The sequence below is a fragment of the Athene noctua genome, chromosome 7, assembly GCF_965140245.1.
Source record: "Athene noctua chromosome 7, bAthNoc1.hap1.1, whole genome shotgun sequence".
Taxonomy (NCBI): Eukaryota; Metazoa; Chordata; class Aves; order Strigiformes; family Strigidae; genus Athene; species Athene noctua.
This window is the reverse complement of record NC_134043.1, coordinates 29443079-29459820: the sequence shown is the minus strand read 5'-3', so window position 1 is coordinate 29459820 and position 16742 is coordinate 29443079.

Sequence of the window (16742 nt, the reverse complement as noted above, 5' to 3'; positions counted from 1 at the left end):
CAGCCAAAATTAGCAAGTTTGGATAGGATTCATGCTGCTACTCTCTTTTCCAACAGTTTCTCCTGAAAACCACAAATTAGCAGGACACAACTTGAAAACCCACTCTGCAGATGGGATCCCAGTGGTAGCGATGTTCATGCAGCCTGAGGGTGACCTCTGCAGCAGAAGCTGGAGTGAAGCAGCCCAGTGGGCTAATTTCGAGTGTCACCAATCCCAGCCCAGAGGTCAGGGAGTTTTCCTTCCAGATTTTCTCCTCCCCCATGCTGGCTCTGCCCAAGACAATAACCTAAACCAGAAGGAGGAATCTTCTCTCCACCTTCGCTTGCTCCAGTGCTATGTTTTGTTCTGCTGCTGCATAGACAAGTAAAAAAAATTAAATCAATATATTTGTTGCATCTGATGACTTGAAATTATCTTCATCTTGTGCCTTTAGGTTGTCCTTGTCTACTACTGAGCGCCTAGGAAAGGAAGACAAAACCTTTGTACTGGATGGGAAGTCCTTGGTTGGAGGTACTGGCATGGCTAAATAGCTAAATGGGAGTTATGTGACATGTGAGTGGAATTTGCCAGGAAAAAAAAGGGGTTTAATGGGAAAAAAAAAAAAAAAAAAAGGTGGTGAGGGAAAGGGCTTGACTAATCCCTGCATTGCTTTAGAACTGGGTTTCTCAGAAGCTCCCAGGACTAGCCTAAGCCTGCTGCAGTCAGCGACAGCCCAGCTATCAGCATCACTGGGTACAGAGTAAAACCAAGGCTGAATGCTTCACTTCTCATTTTTCTGGGTTGGGTTTCCATCCACTTCCTACTCAGCCCAGGCTGCTTATTGTTTCCCCTCAGTCCATGGAGGATTTCTTGTGCAGCATCGCTCATTCTACAGCTGAACAGCGGAAATAATAATAAAAAACCCAAAGCACTAAATCCAGCAGTGAAGCATTTCTTGGAGAAATTTGCTGATCTGCTGAAATGAAAACATTCCCCCAAGGTGGGGTGATGAAACTTTGACAGGGCCCAGGCAGGTTCCTGCCCAAATGGCCTGGTGGCACCCACCCAGCAGCCGAGAAGGGGAGATGGCAGCTCCCCTCCTGGGGACCCCACATGTCACGAGCTATGTGGCTCCCCATCCAAGGAGATCTGGGGACTGCACCAGATCTGGACGTTGTGAAGCAATTTAAACTCGTTTTTAACTACTGTGCTTCAAATGTTGGTTCTGGTTTGGATTCAGCTGTGAACTGGGTTGTTTGGCTGTGATCCTCTTTGAGTTCAGTTTCCGTTTATGGGGGGAAAACCCCAATGGTTCAGTCGGCATTTGCTTTGTCTTGTGGCATCAATGTTTCTGCATAGGCAGGAAATCATGGTGAAACACAGTGGAACATGGATGCTTGGGTATTCCCCACCACAACTGTGTCACGCTCAGAAGCTTTCCTGTCTCAGGTGCTTTTGCAGGAAATGGCCCTAATCCTGCCTGCATTTTTTTGACACAGGGGCTTAGATCTCACTGAAATCAGGTTTAAGCATGTGCTTAAGTGTACTTGAGTTGAAGCAACAACAAAAAAGGATACTGTGTAAGGACTATGGAGTCCAGGTCCTGTCATTCCTGAGAGTTTATGTGCTGACAAAGGTTAAATAGATTCATATAATCATAAAATGGTTTGGGTTGGAAGAGACCTTAAAAATCATCTAGTTCCAACCCCCCTGCCATGGGCAGGGACACCTTCTGCTAGCCCAGGTTGCCCAAAGCCCCGTCCAACCTGGCCTGGAACACTGCCAGGGAGGGGGCAGCCACAGCTTCTCTGGGCAACCTGTGCCAGGGCCTCACCACCCTCACAGGGAAGAATTGCTTCCTTACATCTAATCTCAATCTACCCTCCACCAGTTTAAAACTGTTATCCCTTGTCATATCCCTGCACCCACTGATCAAGTGTCCCTCCCATCCTGCCTGTAGTCTCTTTCAGTACTGGGAGGCTGATCTAAGGTCTCCCCGGAGCCTTCTCTTCTCCAGGCTGAACACCCCCAACTCCCTCAGCCTGTCCTCACAGGGGAGGTGCTCCAGACCCCTGAGCATCTTTGTGGCTTCCTCTGGCCCCACTCCAGCAGGTCCATGTCTGTCTTATACTGGGGGCCCCTGAGCTGGACACATCACTGCAGGTGGGGTCTCATGAGAGCAGAGAAGAGGGGGACAAACCCCTCCCTCAACCTTCTGGCCACACTGCTCTGGATGCAGCCCAGCACACGGTTGGCTTTCTGGGCTGTGAGCACACATTTCTGGCTCATACTCAGTTTTCCATCCACTGTTACCCCCAAGTCCTTCTCCTTGGGGATGCTCTCTATTCACTCATTCCCCAGCCTGTATTTGTGCTTGGGATTTCTCTGACCCATGTGCAGGACATTGCACTTGGCCTTGTTGAATTTCATGGATGGAAAATTAGCCATTGGGCCATTGAATCTAGAACAAAACAATAAAAGCACCTAGAAATTAGAGCAGGAAAGAATTTGGACAGAAACAGCAATGTTAATTGCAGTCAGCTTGGCTAAAGCACCTAGAATTAATGAATTATTTTTTTCCTTGTAAAAAGCAACCAGTGTTCTGAATTTGCTTTTACCTGAAATGGGTAAGAATCATTTACATGTTTAAACCAAGAGATGGTTTCACTATGACTAATCTTTTAAAAAACATGGAAAATATTGTTCAAATAAACTAAAGGCTATAGCAAACCTTCAGACAAAGTTGAAATGAATCTGTCAGAAATGTTGCCTTTAGCTGCAAGAACTTGCGGAAATGAGGAAATTTGGAGTTTGGAGCAAAAGTTGAGTTATTAGCCCAAGGTAAGTGGTTAATGAGTGCTAAATATACATGTCAGTGAAAGATATACAAACTGAAAGTGGCACTTCTCAGAGATTATGTAGGGCAGGAATAGCCATAAATGAAATCTATCAAGCTGCCCTTTGGGATAGATTTGCAACATAAAACCCAGCCAACTGGAGTCACGGTCCCATCACTTTTCCTATTGCTGCCTCCCCTCCATCCCCCTGCACCCACAGCCACCAGGTGAGCCCTGCCCTACACCCACCCAGGGCTGAGACCCACTTCTGACAGTATCTCCACTCCCCTTCTCTGTTTTAAGAGAGCTGAGGAATAGGTTGGAAACACATACTGTCCTCTAGTTGAATAACCCAGCTGCCACAATGCCAGCTCCTTTGAACTGTGATTTATTTGTGGAGGAGGATGTAGGACACCTCACTCACAGTGTTTAAACCAGAGCTGCCAACCAGCCTTTTGTTTCGGCTTGCTTTGCCCATTAGACTAAACAGGTTAGGGCTCAGCTGAAAGACATTGCCCATGCCAGGTGATCTATCATCATCTGTGGAGCCTGGGGAACACAGGTCCCCCCGCAGCATAATCACAGCTCCCATTTGAAGCACTATACAGCATGAGGGGTAGAAGGACCTCAGGCGTTGTTTATTTTGGATGTCATGTAATAGTAATAAATAAGGCCAAGAAGCAGCACGTGTTAGCACTGAGTCAGCTTTGGACGCCAGCAAAATAGATGATCTCAGAGCTGGGGGGGACCTCACAGGGGTGGCTCTGCTGGTTTCTCCAGAGTGGGACGTCACAGCAGCCTCCCAGAATCCTGCCCACCAAAGCTGATTTCTGCCTGTTGCTGCCTTATCCCCATCCCCAAGCAGCATTTAGGACTTCTTTTCTACATTTGATTTTCAGATTAAAATCTCTGATGGCCGTGGCGAAAATCCCTTTGCCTGTGAGCAATTCCCAAGCTAGATAGGATGCCCTCACAGTTCAGGGAAGGGCTTTTCAGTCTTTCAGCCCTTGAGACGTTCATTTCAAGGATGAGAGACTGTTTCTACTACCAATTCCTTTGAGACAGAAAGGGGTATGGGACCTAAAAAGGGAAAAGCAATATTTACAGGCCAAAAATTGTGATAGTGAGAATTTTCCAGCAACAATCATTTCGATGTGAAGTGCCTGGCTGCATCCATTTCCAGTTCAGGCTCATGCTGAAACACGGTATATGAAATTGCCTGAGATTTTAAGAGGATCAGGGCTAGCAAAGTGCAAATTATTAGCTCCAGTAAGCAGGCTGGGAAATAGATCTGCCCAAAAAGGGGCTTTCCAACTCAGTTTTAAAATTGATTTTTGAGCTCTTTCAAAACTTGTGCAAACTTTCAAATAAAATAATTGAAAATCAGAATATTTTCCACTGAAAAAATTACACCAAGCCATGGAGGAGCTTGGGAGACTGTGGGCTGGGAGGGTCTCACACTGAGCCTTACTTGCCTGCCTGATTGATTAAGCAGAGTGTTGAGCTTTGCCAGCTCATCACAAAAACCTTATCTTGCTGGAAGGGAAAGTCTCCAAAGAAATGCTTTCTCCCCAAAGCACAAATCTGTCCCTCCTGGAAAATGGTATGGAAAAGCCTCCCCTGTTCATTAGAGGTTTAGGAAAGAGAGGATGCAACCAAGGATGCTTTACTGCCTGGTAGTCTGAGGGAGACTTTTCACTCTAAATATCCCAGTTCCACTAGTATGGATGTAAATAGGAGCAAAGAGTCAAAGAACAGGGATTTGACTTGCTCCTGCCTAATTTAAAGGGCAGGCATGGAGATTTCTTTCCAAAAAACAAAAAGGAAGAAAAAAAGATGTGGGTGAGGAGTAGCATGACTCACCCTAGGTAACTTAACACGGAAGGGATGCGCTGGAAAGAGAAGAGCGCATCTGGCTGGAGGAACCACAAAACACTCACCCCTCCACTCTGGCTGCCTTTGCTGCATGGTAACCTCCCTCTCTTTTGCAGAAAACCCTATTTACAAACCTGGCGTGCAATGTCACACGTAATTTATTATGCTTACACAAAGGAAGGGGAGTGAAAGGGAGCCTGCCAGCACATTGTCATTGCAGTGGATATTGATCCCTCACCATCTGCACTATGACACATCATCTTGCCCATGACCACGGGGCTGGGATGCCCCAAGCTGTGCACATCACACGTGTGGCAGAGCTGGGGGCACGTAGAGCCTAAGCAGCAACGGGATGCAGCAGCCACAGGGAGCCCAGCAGCATTGCCTTCTCACAGCATGGTTCAATATCACATGGCGCCAGGTATAGGACAAGAAATACGATCAAAACCCACCTCATGCTCCTGCCACGTGTTCTCTTTTTTTCCATATTAAACAGGATTTTGATATTATTATAGATCTTCTACCAAAGCGAGAGTCTTTAGCAGAAAAAACAGATGTGCTTGGAGTTTAAAAACATGAGCTGAGAGCCTGAACTTTTAATTTATGGAAGGGTTTTTACAATTAAATTAGTCTGTATTTTCCTGCTCTCCCCTCCAGGCTGAGGACCCCCGGTGTCAGGCTCTGTGTAAACTGCGGCTGAACGACTGTAAACTCAGCGAAGGGGGGCAGGCAGCCATCCTAATAGTGAAGGGAAGTAAAGGGTGAGAGAAGGGAAATGTTATCCCAGTTTGGAGCTGGGGGGGATTAGCAGCTGGGTAGGATTCAAGAACAAACTTCAGAATGCAAGTAGCTACTTGCCTCTCTTGTAAGCACCTGAGGTGCCTGCAGTCCCACATCCCTCTGAGGGGATAATGCTGGGGTATTTTTCAAAGGTTTCAGGCTAGGGAGGCAGGTAATTCAAGTAATACATGGGACCATTGATTTAAGATGATGCTGGGCTATACAGGCGTCAAGTGCTCAAGGAGCATGCCTTAAGCCAGCTACTGAGAAAGAGCATCCCTGTCTGCTTCCCTCCCTCTTTCCCAGAGCTTAAGCAGTTTGGAGACCAGGCTGTCCTGAAGGGACCAGCACAGCAAAGAGGGGCAGAGAGGCAGGGCATGCATTTACCCACTTGGCCAGCAAAAGTGACTATAACATGGGATGTGCTCTGCCTAGCAGACGGAACAAGAGTTTACATCACATAACATCAGAGGTTTTTTGGTCATTAAAGTAGGGGTTCCCTATATTAGCTGAATTATGGTTGTGCTGCTATCACTTTGCTGTTTTGAATAAGGTTCGAGGTCTACAAAGATGCCTGGGCTGCAATGCCAAGCCCAAGCCCAGCTCTCCTGAGATCCACTCTGGTGGCTCCAATTTATCTTCTCTTTCTTTATCTTTCTCCACCCATCTGCCCCATGCCACCCCGGCCAGGAAACCACTCCTCAGAGCAGCTCTGTGATTACCTGCACCACTGACTCGCTTCTTCCCATCTCACTCAGCTTGTCACACCCCATGTTGGGTCCTATCCTCAGGAATGCTCGCCCAAACACGCACCCAGCTTGTGTGTCTGCTAAAGGACATTTTGTCATTTGTGATGAACAGCTCAGCACTAACTCACTGACAGTGACCAGCCCTGGAGATTCTCCTTGCCTTGCAGATGATGTGGCCACAGCAAGCAGAATGAGGCATACATGGGAACCAGCAGAGGCAAGGGAAGAAAGCATGCAGACTTTTCATCTTTGGAGAGGCTGAATTTCCTTCTTAGCCTTAACTTGGCCCCTGAGCCATTTTGGTGGAGACTGCCATCACAAACAATGTGCTCTGTTTTCCTGACCAGGGTCCAAGTGGGAGTTGAAATCCCCTTTGTTAGCAGTCTGGGTTTTCCTCCTGTTTTCAGGAAAGAAAAAAGAAATTGAGCCCAAGGGCAGACTACAACAAACTGAGTCTCCTCTGTCTCTCTCTCAAATCCTCCAGAGATATTATTTCATCCTCATCATGATACAGGAATAATATTTATCTCAGCTGCAGACAATATACAGCATCTGTAGCATGGTGCGAGTGTGTGTGACTGTCACACATCTGGATGCCTGGGATAACAGAGATGAGTTCAAACACAGCCCTGTAACACGAGTCTAGCAGGAACTGCTGGCCATCACCCAAGGTAAATGGCCAGGACCATCCATATGCAGAGCAAAGGTGGTGGTCAGCCACTCATCTAACTACACTCACACCACACTTGCCAAAGCAAACGGGCTGTTTTGACCCTGACTGAGATTCCCAGCAAAACCCTCTTCAAGCAAGATGTGGCAAATCTTGAATTATCCCAAAATGCAAATAAATTCCAGGAGATGGGAAAGCCCCAAGAAAGCATGGTCCATGCCGAAACTGGACAGTTGTAGCCTGGTTTGTACACCCTCCGTTCTGAAGATACTCACATATTCTGTAGCAGATTTGAAAAGAACAAAACCCTTAAGATGAGAAACACTACACAACTCTGCAAACATGGGTTTTTTCCAGGAAATGAGAGGTACTCATTAGGTTGGGGGAAGAAATTACATATCATAGGCTATCAGTGCTAGTCAATACTGTTCTCATCAGAAAGTTTTCTACTGGGAAATGATGCTCTGTGGAGCTACCTTGCTTTTTGAGAGCATTGTGTCAGTACTGCTTGATTTTATCAGTTTGCGGCCTTGATTTTATCAGAATATTTTGTCTTTTGCATAAGCTCAGATAATTCAAATTAACATTAAAAAATGTAAATCAGACTATTTTTATCAGTGAATGATTTTTTCTCATTAAAAAAATCACTTTGTGAGCAAATTTCATAGTCCATTTTGACATGGAATGGAAACAAATTTTCCTTCAAATTCCTTTTCAAATTATGAAAATTTTCATAGAAGACAACATCTGGTTCCCACATGTATCTGATTTTTACCATGATGAAGCCTTCAGTATGGTGTCTCTTCATATCACAGAAGATTAATTCAAATTGGCTTGGATGGGAACAGTCCGTGAAGGCTAAGAACTAGATGGGAGAAAAAGCAAAAAGGCAACCAATAGAGTATACTGTTGGCAGAGCTGGTGGATTCCATTGGGAGGTCAGTGTTAGGTCTGATATTTTTTTACATCCGTATTAATGACATGAAAATGCAACATGATATGCCAGTAAAACAAGGAAAAAAGAGGAAAAAAAACCAAAACAAAACCCAACAACTAGTGAAGCCGATGGCAAAAAAATAGCATTTCCATGAGGTTATGGTTAGACGACACCTGAAATAGCATGGTCCTTTCTGAGCACCCAACACTATAATTTGGAGGGAGTTCATAGAAAAGCGACAGAGATGGTGGAGATGGAGGTGTTGAACTTGGCTCAAGGAAAGCTTGGACAAAGTAACAGGCTATGAGTGCTTAAAGAAAATAAACACCCAGGGAGAAATCCTGACCTTGCTGAAGCTGATTTTCATTGACTTCGGTGGAGTCAGGATTTCACATCAAGGAGGAAGAGGAATTATTTAGTGGTGGAGAAGGCTAGATGCAGAAACCATGGGATGAAAATAGACGAGGCAGCCTGCAAGTTCAATATCAAGGGAAAACAAGGCAAGTAACTTCAGTTTTGTTTAAAGGCAGCAAAATCCAGCATGCCAGTTAACTGATGCAGAAAGAGCCAACTGCAGTTTTGTAACCCTCTAATTAAAATAAGTTTAAATAAAACTAGTGTTACATATTCAGCTCTGACAAGAGAGGAAAATTAGATGCTAAGAAAAGCAATGCGACACCCCCTGCAGCCAAACTCCCAACTGTAGCAAGAGACAGCATCTCCCCAGTTCAAGCACAGATGGTTTTATATGGGAAATGTAAATAAGATGTTACAATCTGGTTAATAAAATGCACATCTAAGATAGATTTGTCTACATGTCCCCAGATGGAAACATTTCAAAATACATTTTTTTTTAAAATGCATTTTTTAAGGTTGTCATCCAGAATGCCCATGGAGGAAGAATTCCCACTGACATCAAAAGTGTTGAAAAAAACCACAAAATGTCCTATCTTTTTGTCCTATATATTATGAATTTATGTTAAATCTCACCAGAGAAATAAAACCAGGCTCTACCACTAGAATATATAGTACATTACTCAATATCTGATGAAATCTAGAGGCTATTGGAGAAGCTGGCTCCTGAAACATATAGCATATGTAAAAACATACGGCATAAAGGCAAGCAATTTTCAGAAGATGGTAACTGTGCTGGAAAAGTCTGCTTTGGGGGTGGAATCTATTTACGCATTTGAGTTGACATTGTCAACCAGTTGTTTGTTATAAAGGGAAACACTTTCTTGGGGAAGTGGAAACACTGTTGGTCATTTTTTCAAAAGCCTTTTTTCTTCCCAAACTGACACACTATTAAAATAAAACTCAAAAGGACTAACCCAAACATCAAAGGAAAATGGTTTACTCTAGGTTGCACAGAAAGTTTTGAGTGACTTTAAGGCAAGATGTCTTTGTCCTTTTCTTGCAAAGAAACCAAGGAATTTTCAGGTTGGCTTGGCCACCTACCCACGTGGTCCACTACATCCATCTCTCCAGTTAGGCCAGCTTCAGCTCTGCCAACACCTCCTACAATTCTTTACATGAAGAGAGGGTTTTACTCATGATTAACATCAGAATAAATGACTGACATGAACGATAGGAAACAATTTAGATCAAGGAAAACAGGCATAACCCAACACCCTCTCAAGTCAGAGGAGAGAGTCCAAGTGATTGCAGGGGGTTAGACTAAGTCTGAGGCAACCAAACAGAATTGAGAAAACACAGCCCTGAACCACACCAGCATACTAGCTGTTGGAATTTGCTGCCAATTTTTATCTTTATAAAGGGGCTGAGTTAGCAGGAGGACTGCCAGAACACAAAAGAAGGTAAGATAGCATCGCTCAAAGTCTCCATGTGCATTCAAAGAGGAAACACACTTCAGGAACAATATTAAGAACCTGACAATTTCACATGAGATAAATGAGCAGAGTTACCCTCCTGTATGTGTGTTTTGGAAGTAGCTTTAACACTACACATATCAGCATTGTCTGTTATAAAGCTGTGGAACAACAGCTTGTCTCCTCTGTGTGTCTCACTGACCCTCACTAAAAATAAAGCAACAACAACTTGGCTGTCCAGGTGGAGAAAGCAAGATGAAGGTAAGAGATTTCTCCTGAGCACCACAGTTTTTAGCAGGGTGTGATTCTAATCCAGACCTACTGATCCACCACCAAGGCCATGGCAATGTGTTTGTCTCCTTGGGGGTGTAAGGTTTATTACTGAGAGACTAGAGTACCAGGGTAGGACAAAAATCAATGCTTCTGAAGACTCTTAACAAAAAAAGAAGGCACAAGGAATTAATGCTGCATATTTTTCAGATTTGTAAAAAGTCCTCCAGTTTTATTTCGTTTCTAAATAAAGAATTTATAGCTAAGAATACCACACTGGCATAATTCTACTGATTTTAGCTATAAGCTCTTCATGTGTTCAAGAGGCACCGGTGAGGGTCTTAGGCCTCATGATCAAGTTCAACCTCAAGGTCCCTTCCAACCCAAACCATTCTATGATTCTAAGAGGTGATGGACGTGGTCTCTCCAGGCAGACCTTGGAGAGCTCCCATGAAACCCTGGTACTCTGGTGCCAGAGCTGGCATTTTAATATTCTCTTTTCAATAAAAATCTCCATTTAGACATCAGAACTTCAAGAGGAGATCGCTAAAAAAAATCCAACAATGCTGCTGTCCCAGCAGGGAGCAGTTTGTTGAGAAAAGTGAGAAAGAATACAAGGGTTGTCTTGAAGCATGACAACTGTCCAGCTGAAGTCCACCAAACATCAGGACCTGCACTTCTGGCTGAGCCTCGAAGAAACCCTGAAAAGAAGAACCACCAGCTCTCATCGAACCAGGTGAAACACTGCTGAGGGTATGCTGCATTTGATTACTCAGGATATTTAAAGCTAAACCATGAGGGAAAAACCCCAGAACTTCACTCTTGTTTTGCTAATAAAGTAGATGAAAACTTTTTTCAAGAACAAATAGCTCTTTGAGTCATTGTAAGTTTACAGAAAGTTTTTATCTTTTGATTAGTTTTTACAGTTGCTACACTTGTATTTTTTTTTAAAAAAAGGAAGCTGAAAATGTTTACTGACATGAACCGTATTTGCTTTGTGCCTTTTCAAGTACCAGAAATGTTCCCTTGCAGGCACCCTTTGAAATGTTTTCCTTTTTCCTACATACTCTTTAAGGTTATGTCAAGTTTCCTCATTAAAAGTAAGAGGTGATTTCTTATCAGCTGCCTGGCATGGTCTAATGTTTGCATTACATAGCAAGATGGAAATTACATTTTATTTAGGTCCTCAAAACTGTGACAGTGGAGAGGATGGACTGGGGCCAAGAGACTAGCATTATCACAGGGTAGTCTTCCTGCCCTGGTCACAGCCAAGGACACACACAAGAGCTTCTCTAATCTTCCCCAAAAGAAAGACCTTTTTTTGCAGTAACAGCCACACGGGAACCATGTCTGGACTGGGTTTAGGCTTTAAATTTAGGCTTCCCTTTCCTGAGTAATACAAAGAAATCAACCATTCTAACAAGGGGAAAGGCATTCCTCTCTCTTTAACAGCTCCCAATCTCATTTTCCTTTTCATTCCCCATATGTCTCCCCAAAACATTTCACCAGCCATTGCCCCTTTTCCCTCCAACGTCAACTTGCTTGAGATGAGGGAACCTAACTGGCTGCACTGAGTCTGGTGCTTACCTTCTCACCAAACTCCACCAGGACTACAGACATCTGCAGTCCTCCAGAAGGTCATCCTCTAGAGCCCTTTTATGCAGGGAGGTGGTGTGGGAGTAGATGACCTGAAGCACTTTCTAGTTTCTTTTCCATTCCTCCAGCAAATGATCTCCAGACTCTGTCTGGCAGGGCACGAACAGAAAGTCCTCATGAAGCCACTCAGACAACGCCAGAGCACGTACAGAAAGAAAGCAAGCCTGGAGCTGTGTGCAGAAGAGGAGAGGCATGGAAAATGTAAGTGAAAACAGCAAAACCAGGAAGGGAGAGGAAGAAGCCCTCCCCTCCTGACTGCTGAAGCTCCATGTGTTGGCAGACTACAGACACCTGTGTCCAGAGGGAGAGGATGTGGGCAACCACCTCCAGCTGTGGAGGGAAGGGAGGGTTTGTGGAGCATTTTCCCGTCGAGGGGAATGAAAGGAGACCTAGTCTTTTGGTCTGGTGGCCAGTCATGGCATGCTTGGTCCCCTGATGTGCTCATGGGGAGTGATGACAGTTTTCAGTGGTATAGACTGGCTTTTAAATAGCCTCTTGTGGGGCTGTGAGTCAAGACTATGGGGCCTTCTGCTAAATTTATAGGACTAACATCTCAGGTGTAGACAAGCTGGAGCAGAAACTGTGGATCTGAAAAAACAATTAGGAAGGGAAATGGGCTGCTCTTTCCTTAATCAGGAGGAGAGTGAGGATCGTTAGCTCCCCTCTCCTATGAAAGCAATGCTTGCTAACTCAGGTGCTTGCCAGCTACTTTTCCTGCTTCACTCTGGTGCTGGTGTGTATGAAGAGGGAGTTTTGCTGTGTTTTCAGGGTGGCCCAGCACAGAGCCTTGCATAAAGGTCCATGCTGGGAAACACTGGTGGCTTGGGCAGGTCAGGGTGAGCAGCCCACCAGCTTGGGGCACACTGGACAGAGCTGGGGGGCTGGTCACTCAATCACCCACCACCACCTAGCATCATACAACCATGGCGGTGCAATGGCAAAAGCTGTAGTTAATAAAGACAGCGGCTGACCACTGTTCCTGGAAATGCAATGCAACGTAAGAATCCTTGGTAGCAACACTCAAGGTCCACGTGACAACCATGCACAGCCTCAGTTTCCTGGAGTAGTTCAAACAAGTCCTCAGGTGCTCTTTTAGCACAGTTTCTTGTGTATAAATATTTATAAAATGCTTGCTTCAAATACCCCTTTAAAAAAAGTAATAGAATTAAATAACCCTTCAAAACCCACTACCTCTTATTGCGTCTTTAGCAAAATATTTTCTTAACCTTTCCTATCTTCAACCCTGGGGCTTTTGCTAGCTGAGCAAACCTCTCTCCTTCCTGTAGCCCAGCCTGCCTGTTCTCCTGCAGGGCAGCAGACTGCTTGCTTGGTGGTTAATGAAGTTACATAGGACTGTAGGAATGTCAAGATTTGGCAGCAAAAGAAGCTGGAGGGAAGAAAAGAAGATTTTCAGACTTGTAGTCCTATCATGACCACTTGGTTTTCATCCACAGGAGTCAATGAGAGAAAGAAAAAGTTCATAGACGTTTTACATGCAGCATATTTGACTTGTAAGGCTTGGGAACTTGGGCAGGACTGAAGGGCTACTCTGGATGTCCTGAGCACAGGAGACCTCCGTTTTCTCTAACTCTGCCAGTTATCAGCCAGCTCTGTGGTGGCAGTGGGCTGGACATCAAAACAGAAGGGCCAGGGGGTCATTTCTTTTTTTTCTTGGCTCTGGGCTAGCTACACAGGTGTCCCACCATGGGAGCAGTACCACATCAACTCCAGAAGCACCCAAACTTCAGCCCTGATGGCAGCACAGAAACCATCCAGAAGGCTCAAGCTCAACAATGAAGTTACCATCTCTATCTGGAGAGCTCTGCACTGAGGCAAGACCTTTTAGCAGGCTCTCAAGATGTGGAAATAGGGTTACCTATGTGATGCCCAGAGGTGGAAAAAGCTTCCCTTGGGGACCAGGGAAGGATCTCTTCCCTTTTCCTCATGGGTGTTTACTGTCCCTGGCCTGGTTCTTCCCAAACTGGCCACCCTCCTAGCTCATCCAGAGCAGCAGGGCTACAGCCTGTGGCCAGTGATACTCGACACCTAGAACTGAATCAGCCCATTTTTAAAGTCATCTTATTACTAGGGATAATATAACTCATTTTACATCTGTAGCATTTGCCCCCTTTTGTTCCTAAAATTGTCTGGTTAGCAAATCCCAAGATAGAGCTGTCAGTCTGCCCCTGGCCATCTCTGCTGCTGCACATGAATGGGGACAGACTCATTTTGAAGTGTTCCTGGGGTAAGGGTGACCTACTTTCATGACTGCAGTACAGTTCATTACAAATTCCTAATGATCTCATTGTTCCATTAAATGAAGGTTGCCACCTGTCCCGAAGACTTTAGATCAAGCTGGGATTAACATATCTGCTGACCCATTTCTCCCTTTTGTAGGACACAACCCCATGATCAATAGGGTTTTTTTCAGACCATCCAGGGTTGAATATTAGCAAAAATGTGGTGCTGGGTTCCGTTAGCAGAAGATGCTGAGTAGTGGGGCTCCTGCTGGTGCTGGGCACTACGAGAATCCTGCCCAGCCAATTTGGGCATCAGATCCCACCTGCCTAGATCCCGCCAGAAAAAAAATTTCAAATCCTATGTACATAATTTACTACAGGGGGGGGGAAAAAAAAAAAAAAAAAAGTGAATTGCTGAGATTGCATTTAGGGCAAATGACATTCTTCCAATTTAAGAGAGTCTGTAAGAGACTTTATTAAGGACCTGGAGGCTGCCTGTGGTTTTGCTCTGGGCAGTCATCCCTACTGCAATATTATGGTAACAAAAAAACCCATGTTAGCACCCAGCAGCCATTCCGGCTTGTGGAGCCTTGCAGGGATGCTGCTTCAGCAGGCTGTCCTGGTGAAGGCAGCCCGGCTGGGCTGGCAGCAGGGTGCAGGCAGCCTCCCTTGGCCCCCCTGAGGACAAAGCCCAGCAGCCGAGAGGGCTGGAGATGGCAGGTTGGAAGCACAACCATGCAGCACAAGGAATAAAACAAAGAAAGAAAGAAAGAGAGAGGAATAAATTCCCATGGACAGGCTCAGTGAGTGCATTGCAGCCAAATGACCTCAAGTGCACTGCTTTCTTCTCTTGCTCGAGGAAGGCAGAAGTACAGCTGCATTTTTCATAAATAGGAACACCCTAGCTTGATGTTTTTTAAAGCTGTCTAGACAGTAGAGCAAGACCTTATTTCAAGTCACATAATCACTTTCCCATTTTTCTTTGCAGCAGAGGACGTTTTCCAAGATTAGATAGAAGCTAGTGGAGCAACATGTTATTAACCTTGGGTGTGCCTCCCTGCTTTAGGCTCTCCTCGTCCGAGCTGGAGGTGCCTTTCTGTCTGATCACGTCTCCCCTTTACTTGTGCCTTTCCACTTGACAGAAAAGCTTCTTCTTTCACTAGCTCACAAAAGTGAGATAAAATTACACATGGACTGCAGACAACTGGGAGCACAGAGAGTGCTGCGGTAAAATGCCGGCTCCCTTTAGCAAAAGGCAAAATATTATCTTGTACTTCCCGACATGGGACTGATGCCTCCACCTGAAAATAGAATTAGAGGAAATAAAAATAAAGCTTTGTGTAGACTTCCACCAGGCCAGTGTGCCCCGGGCTGTTGGACAGAGGCGATCAAAGCCACTAAATGTGAGAGGTGGTGGCAAAAAAGCACTGCCAGGGAAGGGTGCTCTCAGCAGAGACACATGCCTCCAGCACACTTTGTATCATGCAGCCTGAACCTTCCAGGGCTGACCCTCCCTGCACGTTTTTCTGTGCATTTCTCAATCTTTTTGCTTTTCCGTGTTAAGACTGCAGCCCGTTCCCATGGAGTAGAGAAGGTAAATACAATACCAATGTATCGTTTGACTGTGGCACATGCTTGACCCAGCAGCAACGGCTCATTCCCATTGCCTGGTGATAAAGAGCCACCATGAAGATGTTGCACCCGGCACTTTTGCTGCAGCTGATGCTTCTCTAGGGCCAAGGATGGGGCTTTCTGAGCATGAATGGCATGATACGGGTGCACCATTAGCTTCCTGTACCCAACACAGACGGTTTTTTACTGCAGTGATGTGCAGTGATCTGTGCTCAGGTTATCTAGGGGAAGCAGAGTCCAGCTCAGCTCGTTACATTGAATTAAGTCAGCAAAAGCTGAAGACAAATAGACCATCACAAATGAGATTATTTCAGTTTAGAGAGCAGGATAAGAGGTTTGCTGCCCTGCCAGAGAAGCACCGGGTCAGCAGGATAGAAAGTTAGTGTTTTAGCGGGGCGTGGGGAGGTGTTTATAGCTGAAGCGAATGGCGCATCACTTGCCTGGTGTTACAAGAGCGATGCTGACCCTCTCCCTGAGCACTGCGTACACAGGGTCACCCATCAGGATTAAAACATGTGGACTGGGAGAAGATGACTGCCCTTCTCCCCACCTCTCTGCAGGATTTCCACGTCTCCTTGTGGCTGTTAAAGTGATTAGCCATGCACAGTAGCAAGCCTGGGCAGGGATCTCTCTTTTCTGCTTGCTTAGCATTTTGCTTTAGAGGATGTAGAACCTGACTTTGGGAATAATTTCAGCTTGAAAGTATCCGGTATTTCTCTGCTCCCTAAAGTAAGCAGTTAAAATTATCCAGGGGAGCTGCCTTTCCTTAAACAAATTCTCTGCTGCTATGCAGAAAGTGAATACATGAGCTGCCTGATATTAATGCTTTACTTCACAATTTACATATCAAGTGCTTTAATGAATTGTTTTCAGTATCATTGTCCCTACCATGAATAAACTTAAAAGTAATGGATTTGTAATTAATTAAAGTTTAATTACAATAGTTTGTCATTTTATTATTTGCAATTATTACCATAAAGGTAATAAAAATTGCAGGATGTCACAACTGAATACAAATCCCTAATCAGAAGCAATCAACTCACACCGTAACCTTGAACAAGGGTGATTTTATTAATGCACCAACTCTGGAGCCCGAGCTGCTGGCTTGCACGCAGTGGCTGTGGTATCCACAGTGTGCTGCACGGTTCTCTGGGCAATCGTGGTGGGATCCTCTTGCCCCAACCCTTGGGCAGTGGTGGCTATTCCTCCCTTTTGAATCTCTTTCTCCACAAGCTAGACAGTCAACCACTGAGTAAAGATGCCTTCTCCCACCTCCTATAAGTTCCTC